This window comes from Chionomys nivalis, chromosome 10 (genome assembly GCF_950005125.1).
Source record: "Chionomys nivalis chromosome 10, mChiNiv1.1, whole genome shotgun sequence".
In the NCBI taxonomy this organism is placed as follows: Eukaryota; Metazoa; Chordata; class Mammalia; order Rodentia; family Cricetidae; genus Chionomys; species Chionomys nivalis.
The window spans coordinates 4,862,752-4,879,355 of record NC_080095.1 but is presented as its reverse complement, the minus strand read 5'-3'; the positions used below and the strand labels follow the sequence as shown (position 1 = coordinate 4,879,355).

General features: G+C 46.3%; 1 pseudogene; it reads left to right on the top strand.

Annotated features, from left to right (window-relative positions):
- Positions 1 to 930: 930 nt before the first annotated feature.
- LOC130883041 (uncharacterized) lies at positions 931 to 7,381 on the top strand (annotated as a pseudogene).
- The last annotated feature ends 9,223 nt before the right edge of the window (positions 7,382 to 16,604 follow it).

The window sequence follows — 16,604 nt, the reverse complement described above, 5'->3', positions numbered from 1 at the left end:
CCTGTGTGCCCAGCACATCTTTTGGCTCCATTTTATACTTCATACAAATGATGTGGGGAAGTTTTAAGGTCCAGGAAGAAAGAAGTTCAGAGTTTGGCTGAATGTTAGTTAGGTTTCCATCGCCGTGAGAAAGCACCATTACCAAAATCTACTTGAAAATGAAAGGTTTTGCCGGGCAGTGGTGGTGCACACCTTTAATCCCAGCACTCGGGAGGCAGAGGCAGGCGGATCTCTGTGAGTTCGAGTCCAGCCTGGTCTACAAGAGCTAGTTCCAGGACAGAAACCAAAAGCTACGGAGAAACCCTGTCTCGAAAAATCCAAAAAAAAAAAAAAATAATGGAAAGGTTTTATTTCGGGTTTACAATTGTCAGATCATACTCCAGAGCTGAGGGAAATCAGAGCAGGAACAGGAGGCAGGAGCTAGAGCAGAGGCCATGGAGAAGTGGGCTTACTGACTTGTTCTTTCTTGGCTTGCTCAGCCTACTAGCCCTGGAGTGGCACCACCCAAAGTGAGTTGGGTCCTTTGCATCAACCATCAATCAAGAAAACACAGCCTAGGTCTGCCCGCAGGCCAGGATGGGGGGAGGGGGCGTTTTCTCGTTTGATGTTTGCTCTTCCAAAATGTCAACTTGTTGACAAAACAACAAGCCCAGACTGTGATCTTTACTCACAGAACCTTTGTAAGGTAATTCTGGCAGAGATCTTTCCCCAGGATTTAACCATAAGGAGGAAATGGCTGCATGTTCTGGGTTCTAATGTCCCTGGTTGTTGCTGTCTTGGCCGCAGAGGAGCTGAATGACTGTCATTCTCTCTGTCAGGATCTGATGGTCTCCAGCCTCTGTCCTTGCCAATGTTTCATACTCACTGAAAGACCCTACAGACCCCCTCCTCAGAACCCGCAGCTAGCAGGCTCCCCGGGAGAACGTCCTGTTTGCTTGAAAGATTCTCAGGATCAGCAGCTAGCCTGCTCTCGTGAGAGGAAAACAGGATATCTATAAGATAGGACATCTACAAAGCAGGATGACTTCAAAGTAGGATACCTATAAGATAAGAGCAGGATGTCTGCTGCCAGACATCCATGCTGGGAGAGGAAAACCATTCATGCCACCCCCCCCCCGCCTCATTCTGATAACCACGCTTCTGCTTCTGTAAATTGCTTTTTGCTGCCCTCTTTCCTATAAAAAGTCCTCCTCCCAGTCTACAGGCGCGCAAGTCCTCCGAAAGACTTTGCCGCCCGCAGGTACCTGTGTCTACCTAATAAACCTCTTGCAGTTTGCATCCGACTCGTGGTCTCGGCCTGGTCTGTGGGTCCGGGGTCTCCACCTGAGGGAAGGTCCCTACCGGGGGTCTTTCATTTGGTGCATTGGCCGGGAATTGAAGGCCCCCACCCAGGGACCACCGACCCACCATCGGGAGGTAAGCTGGCCAGCACCGATTTGTTAGTCTGTGTCTGCGTCGTTTCTGTGCTTTGTTAACTCTGTACACTCAGATCTGGGTGCTCTGTATCTGGCGGGCCCAGGAAGGAGCTGACGAGCTCGGACTTCCACCCCGCAGCCCTGGAAGACGTTCCAAGGGTGTCTGGAGCCCTGAATTAGGTGGCAGCTTTTTCCGGAGCTCAATCTGTATCCCAAAGTCTTGCTTTGCTGACTTGGGTCTGAATCTGGAGCCTTTTCGGTGCTCATCTGACGGGCCACATTCCAAAGGTGGCCGGAGCCTGATTTTTCACAGTCTCCGTCTGAAGTTTTGCTTTCGGTTTTGCGCCAAAGCCGTGCTGAGCGTCCATATTGTTTGTGTCTGATTGTTGGATTTTTGTGTTTAAATATGTTCTTTGTTTTTGTATATCTGTTTGTGCTCGAGTCTAAATCTGGTACCATGGGACAATCGTTAACAACCCCTCTTCACTTAAGAAGGGGGGAAAATTGGGGTTTTAACTGTTTCTCAGAGACTGGAACTGATGGTATTTAGTAACAACAATGTCTGTCATTGTACTCTTACTGGAATTGACCTGATGATATTTGTAACTGCTTATAGAAGTTGGAAAAGTTTGACACACCCTGTAAAATGTTGAGCCTCCTCCATATGCAGGATCAGATAGCCCAGAGGGACCTGAAGCGGCGATGGCCGAGGGGCCCCCACAAGAATCCCCGGCCCTCTCACCTATGGCTGGCCAACAGAGGGACAGACGCGAGCCGCCGCCTGATTCCACCTCCCACGCCCTTCCCCTCCGAGAGGGTCCGAATGGGCAGCAACAGTACTGGCCATTCTCAGCTTCTGATCTCTATAACTGGAAACAGCATAACCCTTCCTTTTCCAAAAACCCAGTGGCGCTGACTAATCTAATCGAGTCTATTTTAGTCACCCACCAGCCCACCTGGGATGATTGCCAGCAACTCTTGCAAGCCCTGCTGACCTCAGAGGAAGAGCAAAGAGTCTTTTTGGAGGCTCGGAGAAACGTTCCAGGCGACAACGGTCACCCAACCCTTTTGCCTAACGAAATTGACGAGGCCTTCCCTCTGACGCGACCTGATTGGGACTTCACCACAGCTGCAGGTAAGGGACACCTACGCCTCTATCGCCAGCTGCTTATAGCGGGTCTCCGAGGGGCAGCATGCCGCCCCACTAATGTGGCTCAGGTAAAGCAAGTGATACAAGGGAATGAGAAAACTCCCTCTGCCTTTTTAGAGAGGTTTAAGGAAGCATACAGAATGTATACTCCCTATGACCCGGGGAACCGGGGCAGGCCATTAGTGTTTCAATATCCTTTATTTGGCAGTCCAGTCCGGATATCAGAAGTAAATTACAGAGGCTGGAAGGTCTGCAGGGGTATACAATACAGGATCTGCTGAAGAGGCAAAGAAAGAGAGAAGGAAAGGAGAATTTACAAGTATATTCAGAGGAGCAACCAATAAATGAGGAAAGAGACATGAAACAGAATAAAGAATTAAGCAGGCTGCTGGCCACTGTAGTTCAAGGACAAGAAAGAGAGGGAGGTAGGCTGGGAGAAAGGAAGGGGGCCAAAATGGACAGGGACCAATGTGCTTATTGCAAAAAAAAGAGGCTCTTGGACCAGGGCATTCTCATCCCCTGCCGGTCACCATGGAATACCCCCCTTTTACCAGTAAAGAAACCAGGGACTGGGGACTACCGGCCAGGGCAGGATTTGAGGGAGGTCAACAAAAGGGTGAAGGACATGCACCCCATGGTCCCCAACCCCTATAACTTATTGAGCACTCTGCCACCATCCCACGTTTGGTATACCATATTAGACTTAAAGGATGCCTTCTTCTGCTTGCGGCTGCATCCGGAGAGCCAGCCCCTTTTTGCCTTTGAATGGAAGGACCCAGATCTTGGTCTTTCGGGTCAATTGACCTGGACTAGGCTCCCCCAGGGATTCAAGAACAGCCCGACCCTCTTTGATGAGGCTCTGCACCGGGACCTGGCGACTTTCGGGTCCAGTACCCCACCCTGACATTGCTCCAATACGTTGATGACCTCCTTCTGGCGCCGCTTCAGAGAAAGAATGTCAGGAGGGCACAAAGTCCCTCCTACAGACATTGGGACAATTAGGATATCGGGTATCAGCCAGGAAGGCTCAGATGTGCCAGAAGCAAGTCATTTACCTAGGTTATCAATTAAAAGATGGACAGAGATGGCTGACCGAGGTGAGCAAACAGACTATCACTAACATCCCTGCCCCCCGGAACCCCCGCCAGCTGCGAGAGTTTCTGGGAACAGCGGGATTCTGCCGCCTCTGGATCCCAGGGTTTGCCGAGATGGCTGCACCCTTGTATCCTCTAACTAAACAAGGGACAATGTTTGATTGGGGAGAGGAACAGCAGAGGGCTTTCAAAAACATTAAGAAAGCCTTACCAGCCTCCCCTGCTTTAGGCCTCCCTGACATCACCAAACCCTTTGACTTGTTCGTGGATGAGAGACAGGGTTACGTCAAAGGGGTCCTAACTCAAAAACTGGGCCCTTGGAGGCGTCCTGTAGCTTATCTCTCAAAGAAACTCAACCCAGTTTCTTCAGGGTGGCCGCCCTGTCTGCGAATGGTAGCAGCTATTGCAGTCCTCACTAAAGACGCGGGTAAACTAACCCTGGGCCAGCCACTGACTATCCTGGCACCCCATGCGGTGGAAGCCTTGGTCAAGCAGCCTCCAGACCGCTGGCTCTCCAATGCCAGCATGACTTACTACCAAGCCCTGCTCCTGAATGCGGACCGGGTGCAATTCGGACCTGTGGTCGCTCTTAATCCCGCGACCTTGCTCCCCCTGCCTGAGGACCCGGAACACCACGACTGCCTCCAGATCCTCGCAGAAACACACGGGACCAGACCGGACCTGACGAATCAACCCCTCCGAGATGCTGACTATACTTGGTATACGGATGGCAGCAGTTTCCTGGCAAATGGGAAACGAAAGGCGGGGGCAGCAATGACAACAGAGACTGAGGTAGTTTGGGCAGAAGCCTTACCAGCAGGCACCTCCGCCCAGAGGGCTGAACTCATCGCTCTGACCTAGGCACTCCGGATGGCAGAAGGTAAGAGACTGAATGTTTATACGGATAGCCGATATGCATTCGCCAGGGCTCACATACATGGGGAAATTTATTGAAGACGAGGGCTGCTGACCTCAGAAGGAAAGGAAATTAAAAACAAACTTGAGATACTGGCACTCCTGAAAGCCTTATTTTTGCCCCCAAAATTAAGTATTATGCACTGCCCTGGGCATCAAAAAGGCCATAGCCCTGAGGAAAAGGGAAATAGGCTGGCAGATAACGCTGCTTGAGAGATTGCTATAAAATCAACCAAGACCTCCCAAGCTCTCCCCTTGACGAACCCGGAAGAGGCCCAAGCCTCCAGTTCGCTACCCTATAGTAAAGAGGACATTGATCTCCTAAAGAAAATGGGGGCCACATATGACCCCGAAAAGCAACATTGGGTTTTCAAGGAAAAGATTGGTATGCCAACAAAACATACTTATAAAATAATAGACTACTTGCATAAATTGACTCATTTGGGGCCAAAGAAGATGAAAACCTTGTTGGACAGACAGGAGTCAGGCCAATACCTCCTGAACAGGGACGGAGCCCTGCAAAAAGTGACTGATGAATGCCAAGCCTGCGCTCAGGTAAATGCAGGCAGAATCAAGCTTGGTCCAGGAGTTCGGGCACGGAGACATTGTCCCGGAGTACATTGGGAGATCGACTTTACAGAGGTTAAGCCAGGTCTCTAGGGGTACAGATACCTCCTGGTGTTCATAGACACTTTTTCAGGATGGGTAGAAGCCTTTCCCACCAAAAACGAAACCTCAAAGGTGGTGACCAAAAAGCTCTTGGAAGAAATATTTCCCAGGTACGGAATGCCTCAAGTCTTGGCACCGATAATGGGCCCGCCTTCGTCTCCCAGGTAAGTCAGTAGGTGGCCAAACTCCTAGGGGTCGAATGGAAATTACATTGTGCGTATAGACCCCAAAGTTCAGGACAGGTAGAATGCATGAATAGAACAATTAAGGAGACCTTATCCAAATTAACGCTTGCAACTGGCACTAGAGACTGGGTGCTCCTCTTACCACTGGCCCTGTACAGGGCCCACAACACCCTGGGGCCTCATGGACTGACTCCTTTTGAAATCCTATATGGGGCTCCTCCCCATTTATAAATTTCTTTAATTCAAACATTGCCGATTTTGCTAACAGTCCTTCTCTGGAGGCTCATTTACAGGTGTCTACAGATTGTGCAGAGAGAGGTTTGGAGGCCACTCGCCGCTGCTTACCAAGACCAACTGAACCAGCCGGTGGAACCGCATCCCTTCCAGATAGGAGATACTGTTTGTGTCCGCAGACACCAGACCTAAAACTTGGAACCTCGGTGGAAAGGCCCTTACACTGTCCTTCTGACCCCCAATGGCACTAAAGGTTGACGGCATCACAGCCTGGATCCACGCCTCACACGTTAAGGCCGCCCATACAGCTGACAAAATGGAGCCCGCCGCAACCCCAGCATGGAGAGCCCAACGCACTCAAAACCCCTTAAAGATAAGGCTTACCCGTGGGGCCCTTGGATCATTATATGGGCCCTACTAAGACTGGGGATGGCGACATTCCCGGGATATGACTGCCAAACCCCCCGGGGGGTGGAGGGGGACGACATGGGACCAGGAACAAAGACTTCTATGTTTGTCCAGGACAAAACACACAAAAGGGACATGGAGGGCCGGGGGACGGTTACTGTGCCCAATGGGGTTGTGAAACGACGGGGGAGGCTTACTGGAAACCCTCCTCCATCTGGGATCTAATCACGCTCAGACGAGGAACCACGCCTGGGTACTCGGGAAGGGGACCCTGGACTTGCGGGGGGGAAAAGCTTGTGGCCCTTGCTATGATATCGCTACCGCTACCAATGTCCAGGACGCCACCCCAGGAGGTAGATTATGGAGACCAGCCAATTTAGACAACTTCAGGCAGCCATGCATACTGATATCAAGGCACTGGAAGAATCGGTTAGCGCACTTGAAGAGTCATTAACCCCCCCTCTCAGAGGTAGCCCTACAAAACAGGAGGGGGCTAGACATGTTGTTTTTACAAGAGGGAGGGTTATGCTCAGCACTCAAAGAGGAATGTTGTTTCTATGCGAACCACACTATGACAAAGCTTAGAGAGAGGTAAAGACAGACACAAAAGCTGCTCGAATCACAACAGGGATGGTTCGAAGGGTGGTTTAATAAGTCTCCCTGGTTTACGACTCTATTGTCTCCTCTGATGGGTCCCTTGATTGATTGTCCTCCTTCTGATACTCCTGTTTGGGCCCTGCATCTTAAACCGCTTGGTCCAGTTTATGAAAGACAGGCTGTCAGTTATTCAGGCCCTAGTGCTGACCCATCAGTATCATATGGTACAACAACAAGAAACCGAGGTTCCCTAACTGCTTAGAGTAAAAGATTTAACTCTGTGATAAAAGAAAAGGGGGGAATGAAAGACCCTACAGACCCCCTCCTCAGAACCCGCAGCTAGCAGGCTCCCCGGGAGAACGTCCTGTTTGCTTGAAAGATTCTCAGGATCAGCAGCTAGCCTGCTCTCGTGAGAGGAAAACAGGATATCTATAAGATAGGACATCTACAAAGCAGGATGACTTCAAAGTAGGATACCTATAAGATAAGAGCAGGATGTCTGCTGCCAGACATCCATGCTGGGAGAGGAAAACCATTCATGCCACCCCCCCCCGCCTCATTCTGATAACCACGCTTCTGCTTCTGTAAATTGCTTTTTGCTGCCCTCTTTCCTATAAAAAGTCCTCCTCCCAGTCTACAGGCGCGCAAGTCCTCCGAAAGACTTTGCCGCCCGCAGGTACCTGTGTCTACCTAATAAACCTCTTGCAGTTTGCATCCGACTCGTGGTCTCGGCCTGGTCTGTGGGTCCGGGGTCTCCACCTGAGGGAAGGTCCCTACCGGGGGTCTTTCACTCACATACTTGAAGATTGTGCTTATCCACTGATGTCCTGTTTGCATCTCTATGGTTCCTAGAGAGGTTGCAAGTTCTGTTGAATGTTTATTTGTAGCATGCTTTCTCTTGGGCTGCCAACCAGTTCCCAAATCACTTCACTAAGCAGAGACTTATTATTAGTTTTGAATGCTCAGCCCTATCTTATGCTTGTCCCACTAGCTTTTATATCTTAATTTAATTTGTTTCTTTCCATCTACGTTTTGCCTCAGAGCTTTTTAACCTTTCTTTCATTCTGCATGTCCTGCTTTTCCTGCTTCTTCTGTGTCTGTCTGTCTGTCTGGTGGCTACCCAGCTGGCTGGCCCCAGGCACCTCTCACTCTTTCTCATTCTCTCTTCTCTCTCAAGCTAGATTCCTACCCCTACTCATTCTCTCTGCCTGACAGTCCTGCACATGCCTCTTGTGCTGAGCTATTGACAGTTCAGCTTTTTATTAAACCAGTTGTGTACCGTAGGCAGGAAAGATAAAACAGCTACACATCTTTACGTGACTAAACAAAGGCAACATAAACAAATACAATACACCTTGACATAGTTAAAGTAATGTCCACAACATAAATAAATGCAATACACCTTGACATAGTTAAAGTAATGTCCACAACATAAACAAGTACACCACATCTTTATATAGTTAAAGCAATATTATAAAATGCTTCCCCCTTTTGTCTAAAAAGAAAGGTTTTAAGTTTAACATTGTAAAAGTATACACAGTAAGAACTACCAAGTAAGAATTACATTTACAACATCTAGTCCTTTTTTTATTTGGCAAATTCAGAGAAAATATTCCATTTCTTATTCTATCTAGGTGAGTCCAAATTTTGTACCTAATTTACCTTCTATCATGACGAAGGAAAACTATATATCTATATAGTCTTCAGATCCATCGAAGACCACAGAAGGATATATTACCTGAGTACACAGGAAGTACAGAGCAAGCAACTTCCAACACTAAAGTAATGACAGAAACAGTTGCCTGGACAGTCACCCGAGTTTCCTCTGCACAACTGGAGCATCCATCTTCAGTCCACAGGCCTAGAATATCTGGCAAACTTTTCAATGAAGCAGAAATTTTGGAGGACCGTTCCACCTTGCTTTGGCAAAGTTTGACAGTCTTTTTCCTTTGTGGCTCGCTTGTCCAGTATACACAGCATTCTGTCAGCAGTTGAGGCAAGGGCACTTTCTTGTCTAAATGGTTAGCTATGCCACAATGAAAGCAAACTCCATATGAAGGTTCTTTATGCTCATCAGTCTTTTATAAAGTAGATTGGTACTGCCAGGAGCAGTCATGTCTCACTGTCATGGAAACCCTATGTTATTAAACAGCTTAAATGTCATATTCTGTAGGATGTCTGAGGCATTTGAAGAGCATCTAACTATCTAAAATATATCTGTTTAAACTTGAAAACATACCTAACATGACTACAAGCTTGATTATTATAAATGACTAATTACTAATCTGTATTTTAATTATACATTACATTTTTAAATGAGCTGCATAAGTATAATACCCCAAACAAGAGTAGAAACATATACAGTAAAACAAAGATGACTTGAAATTTGTATCAATATACCAATATCCATACCAATGCAAAATATTTGATGTTAATAGTTGTCTTTTTATCCTATATTTTTTATATCCTCCCTAGATGATAACAAAATCCATAACCCACCAAAAGACCAAAACCCACCTACCCCACCTCTTGGGAATGTGGGCATTGTGTTCACTGAACTGCTTCCTGTAGTCTGAGGGTGAGAGCATCTTTAGAGGACCCTGAGGAAAATGAAATAATGGTCAAGTCCTGGGAAAACTAGTTGTAACATCTGTTGTCAGTCTCAGAACTGTTCCCATGCAGAGAGATCAGCAAGCTGTCACCTGTCTTATAGTTTATCTTGGCTTATTTCTTTATATCTGTAGTTACAAATTTCAGGAGGTCTCCCCCAGAATGGGGACCAGCAGAGTCCAGCTCTACTCACTCCCTGCCAAGGTTCAGGTCAGTTACCTCAGCATACTGAAAGGAGTTAGAAAATTTCTAGTCTAAGAAGTACAAAATGAGTTCGCACATGTGCTGTTCAAATCATGTTCTTTATTCTTCTGCCCCTGTCGCAACATTCCAAGTATATATACACCACACACACACACACACACAAAGGCAATTCTCCGGTAATTACAAGTAACAGAGCTTGAGTTTCTCAGCGTGGAAAAGCAGATAAGAGCTGCTCCAAGTGATAGCATCTTTATGGACCTAGGGCAGTGTGGCTAGAAGGATGCCCAGGCAGTGCTAAGAGACAAGAAGGCCAATTTAGGAGGCTTTAAGTTCTAAGAGAAAGGGAGTTCATGCATGAAACTATATTCCTAGGTTAAAATCTACATCAGCAAACAGAAGTGAGGGTAGGTGTAGGGAATTAATAGCTTTTTTAGGGTTCGTATGGGGGTCAGCTGAGGTTAGCACTTTCCCAAGATGGCGGCAGGTAAAGTTGGGAGACCCAGCCTCCATACCAGGAAGGACTATGAATCAAACAAGGTCTCTGACTATGTGACTAAATTCTTTCACCAGAGGTCTCACAGAGTGGGAGAAATCAGTCAATAACCAAAAGATCAAGGCAGGTTTTTAAGTGTCCACTGTCCTTGAAGACAAATAGGTCCAATTATGTATTCTATACATCAAAACTATATAGTTAAATGAAAAGTCATTTCATGATCACCTGCAGATATATGTGCCCATAAGACTGAGATGCAATCATGAGATCACACACTGCAGTGCAGGTATTGGGGAGACACCAATTGCTTTAGCAAAAGTGAGCGCCAGTGTTTAGAGTTGATGTTCCTGCAGACTCGTCTGGGCAGGGCTAACCTCCATCAGAGCGCCACCCTCTGGTGGGTGGACGTCGGAACACTAGTTGTCACCTGATGTAATTCTCATGGCCCCTGACATCGCCAATCAAACCTGATCTCTACTAACCTTGAAGGAATCCACAGCCTTTTATTTCCCATGGAAACAAAAGCATAACCTCTCTTCCAATGCAATACATTTTCTGAATTCCATTTTAAGGTTAAGGCATTCCTCAAGTATCTAGGGTGGTTTAATTCAACAGTTCCTTTTACAGTCCCATGCCTCTCCACAGATGTGATTCACTCCTCAGCATTTAAAGAATTTCAGAGTCAACAGAAAACCACACAGGATCCAGACCTCCTGGCATATTTCCCACACATTTATGGAGCTTTTTTCTTTTATATTACTTTACTCTCTCTTTAAATACTTTATTTTTTATAACCATTATTTTCTATGGGTGTCTATACCAATTTTCTTAAGTCTATGCACATTTTAAATACACTGTAATATGTTTAGAATATTTTTCTATCTGGACCTGTCTTTATTATGTGTCTCTAACCTTTTCTAACTGCATGAGCCAAATATTAAACTGCTAAGTAACATTTAGGCCTCTGACACAGCTCTGGCATCTGGCTCTACCCTCCCATTTCAGCATTTAACTGGGAGCCGTGTCTCACCACCACAGCTCTAGGAAGCTGGAGCCTGCACTATGGCAGATGTTATTACTTAGGTTTTGTTTCTACTTAATGTGCTGGCTACTCAAGTGCAGAGCCTTCTTTTTGGAGCCGTTTATCTCTCTCTCTCTCTCCTTTTTTTCTAGTTATCTCAGGCACTAAGTGGAATTCAGGCCCCACATTAGAACACCAAGTTCTAATGTCACCAAATGCCAACCAGCTCCCAAATCACGACACAGAGACTTACTATTAGTTACGAATGTTTGGCCTTATCCTATGCTTGTCCCACTAGCTCTTATTTCTTAATTTAACCTGTTTCTCTTAATCTATGATTTGCTCAGGGCTTTTTACTGTTGTACCCAGAGCCAAGACCCCCAAAGACACAAAAGCAAAGAGTCTTTTTTTATTATTCCAGCCTGATGGGACCAACCATCCTACACAAAGACAAGATGTCTACAACCCAGAAAGGCAGGTGGGGGCTTCTTTTAAGCCTTATAGAGGGGAGTGTCTAAGGAAGTTAAATCATTTTAGATTTGATTGACTTAAGCAAGTGGAAATCATGTTAGCATGTTTTAATTGGCTAGGACTAGTCAGTGTTTAGTCAGGGCTACAGTTTCCACTTTGGGCAGGCCTGGTCGAGTCCCAAGCCCCACCCTGCTCAGGCTTGTCCTGGACTCCTCCTTGCTGCTGGGGGCATTGGAGATTGATTTTCCCCTTATTCGTGGCTTTTTCCTCAGGAGTATTTCTTCGGTCTCAGAAAGCTGAAACTGAGCTGATCTCTAAGAGAAGACTGAGCGGCTTGTCCTGGCATCTGCTTGGTCCTTTCGCTCTGCAGCCTGACTGACTGGGACAGGCGCCTCCCTCCCTCTCTTCCTTGCTCTCTCTTCTCTCTCAAGCCTAGATTCCTCCTCCTACTTATCCTTTCTGCCCACCAGCCCCGCCTATCCCTCCTCTGCCTAACTATTGGCTATTCAGCTTTTTATTAGGTCAATCAGGTGCCTTAGGCAAACAATATAAAACAGCCATACATCTTTACATAATTGAACAAAGGCAGCATAAATAAATGTAACACATCTTTGCCTAAACAAATGCAACACACCTTTACATAAAGTAATATTCCGCAATATAATCAAAATGTAACACATTTTACATATTGTAATATTCCACAATACCTTCCTTTTTTATACTCTTGTCTTGGAGATGGTGAACCCTATGTCTTTAAATTGTTCTTCTTTTGCTGGAGGATTCCTGCTTAATTCTAACCCTCTTCAGTTCTATGCATCATATACTTGTCTTAGAAACATTGCAGGGTTTAGTTACTGTTGCTACTCTGACACTTGATTCCAGCGTCAGCACCTGTGGTGATGTTTATTGTGGTACAATAGATAACAGAGAAAGTTGTAATCCTCTGAATATAAGTCCAGAGTTACCGAGGAGAGAGATCCTGGGCATACATCAAAAGCAAGAACCTCTGAGACTCTGTTGGAGAACAGGTCAAAGGTCATAAATTAGGGGGCAGCCTGGGAACATATAGAAGAGAGGCAGAGGGAATTCTAAAGATGTGTCAAGTGGATTCTGGTGTAGACTCTCCAATGTATAAAATCACTTCCTGATAGGGTGGCTTCCAAATGGATTTCAGAACCTAGGTCAAAGGTGACCCCTGGCTATCAGTGCAGTATTATAGCATGCAGAGGGAGAGAAACAGAAGGAGCGTGGTGACGCCCCTGGCAGCCAGCTGCTCACCTCCACCAGCAGAGTCAGTAATGACTCTTTGTAGTGATTGGCAGTTACCTTGCCAGTGAAGAAGCCAGAGTACAGTCAGGCTTCTCCACACCCATAGACAGGCTAAGATGCCAGGCCTCCGATTAGCACCAGATGTCAATTTGACTCCAGGTTTGTTCTGTGCAGTTGCAACCAGAAAATCCTAAAAGTGGAAGGTATATACTTTGCCCTCTGTACTTGCACTTCTGTCCCTCGAATCATCAAGCAGAGGGTAGTAGAAGCTTGTCAGAGACAGCAGGAAAATGGACATCCTCAGCATCCATGGCTGGCTCCTGGGGAAAGGGCTGTGGGAGCAGTGTGGCAACACTGACCCTGTGTGCTGTGGAGTACAACCAACCACCTTGTAGTAACATTCAGGAGCCAAGCCCAGCTGCCCCTCTTCTCCCTCACAAATAGCTCTGGTTTTCAGACATTTCACATCCAAAAATCTACCTGATGAGCGCATTCCACTTGGGCAGAGAATCAGGGTTTCAGGAATCCGGCCAGGGTCTTTGCACAATTGACCGCAGCAGTGCATTGGCTGAGTGCAGCCTTTCCTTGTAAGCTTTCTTGATCGTCACTTCCTGTCTTCTTGCTAGCTCACGGTGGCGCTGTGGCCTCCCTGTGTGTAGATGAAGAGCAGGGTGGTGCGTATTTTGTATGGCAGACAAGGTAAAGCCGGCAAAACATCTAAACAAATATTCTAATGTGTGCTTCTGGACCTCCAGGGCTGATTAACTCGGGAACATTCTTATTTCTGCCCTGTTCTACCTTCCTTTCCTATGAGAATGGATTCTGCCTATCCTCAGAAGAGATTTGGAAAACAAACAAAGGCAGATCATAAAATTCCAAGATTTCTTGTTGGCAGCTTCAAATGGTTATTATCCCAGAGGCAGGCAATGGTGCCAGAGAGGGTCTGGAATGGGAGGGAGTGAACCAAATCAGCCTCCCGTTACAGGCTGCCAGGAAGTGAATTAACACGTTAGAGAGGGTCTCCTTCAGAATTTAGAATATCAGACAAACAATTTCTGGGGCTAACACGAAATTTCGAACACAGCAAATGCCTAGCTGCTCCCTGACATTCATGTTTGCGATTCTATTAAAGGAGCTTTTGCTAAGAGATTACTTGGTTTCCAGAAATGAGCTGACAATCACCACTATGTAAATAGATTTACTGAGGGTGTTATTTGGTTTCAGAGAAGGAAATTGCTCCTTCTTTGCAATGTTAAGGAGGATTTACCTTAGTAATAAATCAAGTTCTAGCCCATTTTAAGCATGTTTTTTTTTTTTTTTGTATGTTTGTTGTTTTATGGACAGGAATCCACAAGACTCTCTCTCCCTTAGGTTTTCTGTTACTTTGATCTGCGCACACACAAAATGTATCTCCATTTGCTGTTCTCTCCAGAGTCCTTTGTGCAATCTTATCCCCATTAACAAAACACACCAAAGTTGTGAGGGGGGCAGAGGATCCATTGCTACCAGTGTGGGAGGAAAAGGCATGGAACACCGACTGCATGTGTGTAGAGAAACATTCTGCCTTCGCAGCCATACATTAGAAAGGTCTGGGGAACTCTAAACTGAAGGATGCTCAAGCCCCAACATATGCACTCCTTAAACAAGGATGCCACCATGATGTTCCTAGACCAACTGTGCCAGCAGCACCTGGGAACTGCTTAGAAATGCCTCTCACCAGGCCCCACACAGCTCAGTGAATCAGAAACTGGAGGGCAGGCCCAACAGAAAGCCTACCAGTTGATTCTGATCATGGTCAAGTTTGAGGCGAAATACCTGTACCATTGATAAGCCTACAAGTTCTCCAAAGACTCTAATGTTAAGTCTTCCCTTCTCTGTGTGATAGCTCTGTTGGTTTCTGTGAAGCAAAGGCCAAGTATTTGTTTTATTTCTGGTCCTTAATATCCAAACACAAAAGATGAGGCAGTTTATTGTAAAGAGGCACCATGTCCACAGCAACAGTTCAGAGGTTCAGGCCATTGTCATCAAGGTGGGACATGACAGCATGCAGGCAGACATGGTCCTGGAGAGGGAGCGAAGAGTCCTCCATCTAGATCCACAGGCAATGGGAAAGGAATTGAACTAGGAGCAGCTTGAGCATAGGAGACCTAAAACCCTGCCCTCATAGTGACACACTTCCTCCAATAAGGCCACACCTCCTGCCACTCACTATGAGCTTATGGGGGCCAATTACATTTAAACTGCCATAGTCCCTAAAGATCTCAGACTATATAGTTCCTGGGAAAATTCAGGACCAATCCTTTGAATGAAATAATACCTAACGCAGAGAACTAGAGAACTAAGAAGCAATACAAGGTCTTTGAAAGAGGGAAGGCGTGTTATTTTGTCAATCCTGTGGTACCAGTCATAGCCTCTTTTGTAGTGATAATATCAGTCAAGACATTTTCCATTGATTTTAGTAAAGATTCAGTGATTGCCAGATTGCTATTAATCTGTAAATCTCAAGTACACTGGTACTGAATTTAATATTTGATTGACAAAATCCTGCGGATAAATAGGCTTTGTATGCAAAACCATTTTCTCCTGTTCCTCCCTCTGTCCTCTCCTCATGTGTCCCCACCACAACCCACCCTGCCCTTTCACCAGCAAGCCTTCTGCTCCCTTGGGGACGGTTGGAGCCACAATTCCCACCCAACCCATTGGGACCACGTATGTTTCCAATTTCACACTGCTTTCAATTTCAAAAGAATGCTGTAAACATTTCTCCTTTTCACTCACTCGCGGCTGACATGTAACTTACCCGTCACACGGTTGCTTAGTCCCATTTCACTTTATCTGGATAGCTATACTTTTTGCTTCAGAGTTCCTGATAACATTTACAACTGTATGACGATCAGCATCAGACTCCTGGAACCCATTCATGATCTGGGCTCCAAGGAACTTAACCCCTTCCGTTCACAGCTCTGCCCTCCACAGCAAGCACAGCTTATCTCCTAGGCTCAGGCCAGCACCCCTGTACAGCTACTGCTGGTCATGGTGGTCATTCCGTGGTACTGGCATCTCTAAAATGCTGGGGTCTCAGCTACAGCTGGCCTGCACCTTCACCATTAACCTCTCCTGGGCCTCCTGGGCTCTTTTCAGGGACTCTGACCCTGACACATGATACCAAGCCTCAGCTGGTTTCTATGACCCCTTCAAGACTCAAACTCCAACTCACTACATAGCTAAGACCAGTTCTGAACTCCTGAGCTTTCTGCTTCCACTTCCTGAGTCCTCAGATTACAGACATGTAATGAGAACTTGAGACTATGATTTCAAGCCTTTACACTGAAAGATTCCAGTCTGAAAATGCTCAAAAGGAGTGTTACAGTGCTCACATTTTCCTAACCAGAGGGAATGTTCTTTCTTCTACTTGTTGTACAGGTTGAGCATCTTTTATTCATATGTGTGTGTGGGAGGGTTGGATTTGGGGATCTCTCCATATGCACTGTGAGAGTCTTGATGATGGGAGTCTAATCTGAAACTTATGTGTTTTATGTACTGGTGGGTCCAGCCCGACTGGTTCATACGTTCCAGAAAAGGGGAGTGTTAAGTGAGGAAAGAAATAGACAGGAGACCGAAGATAGAGTCAAGAGCCTCCAGTGAGTATTGTAACAGAGCCCTGAGTTTATTGCTCACAGTCCTTATACATTCCAACCCAAAGGGAGGGCACAGACTTCCGTGATCCAATGAATAGGCAAACGTAGTTACCCCCTTACAAATCAAAACACCTGTAACCATGGCCTAAGTCAAACTTCCTGTTGTCTGGCTCTTGAGGAGCAAAGCATCCAGTAACCAGACCTTTGGCCAAACGTCCTGTTGTTCATCCT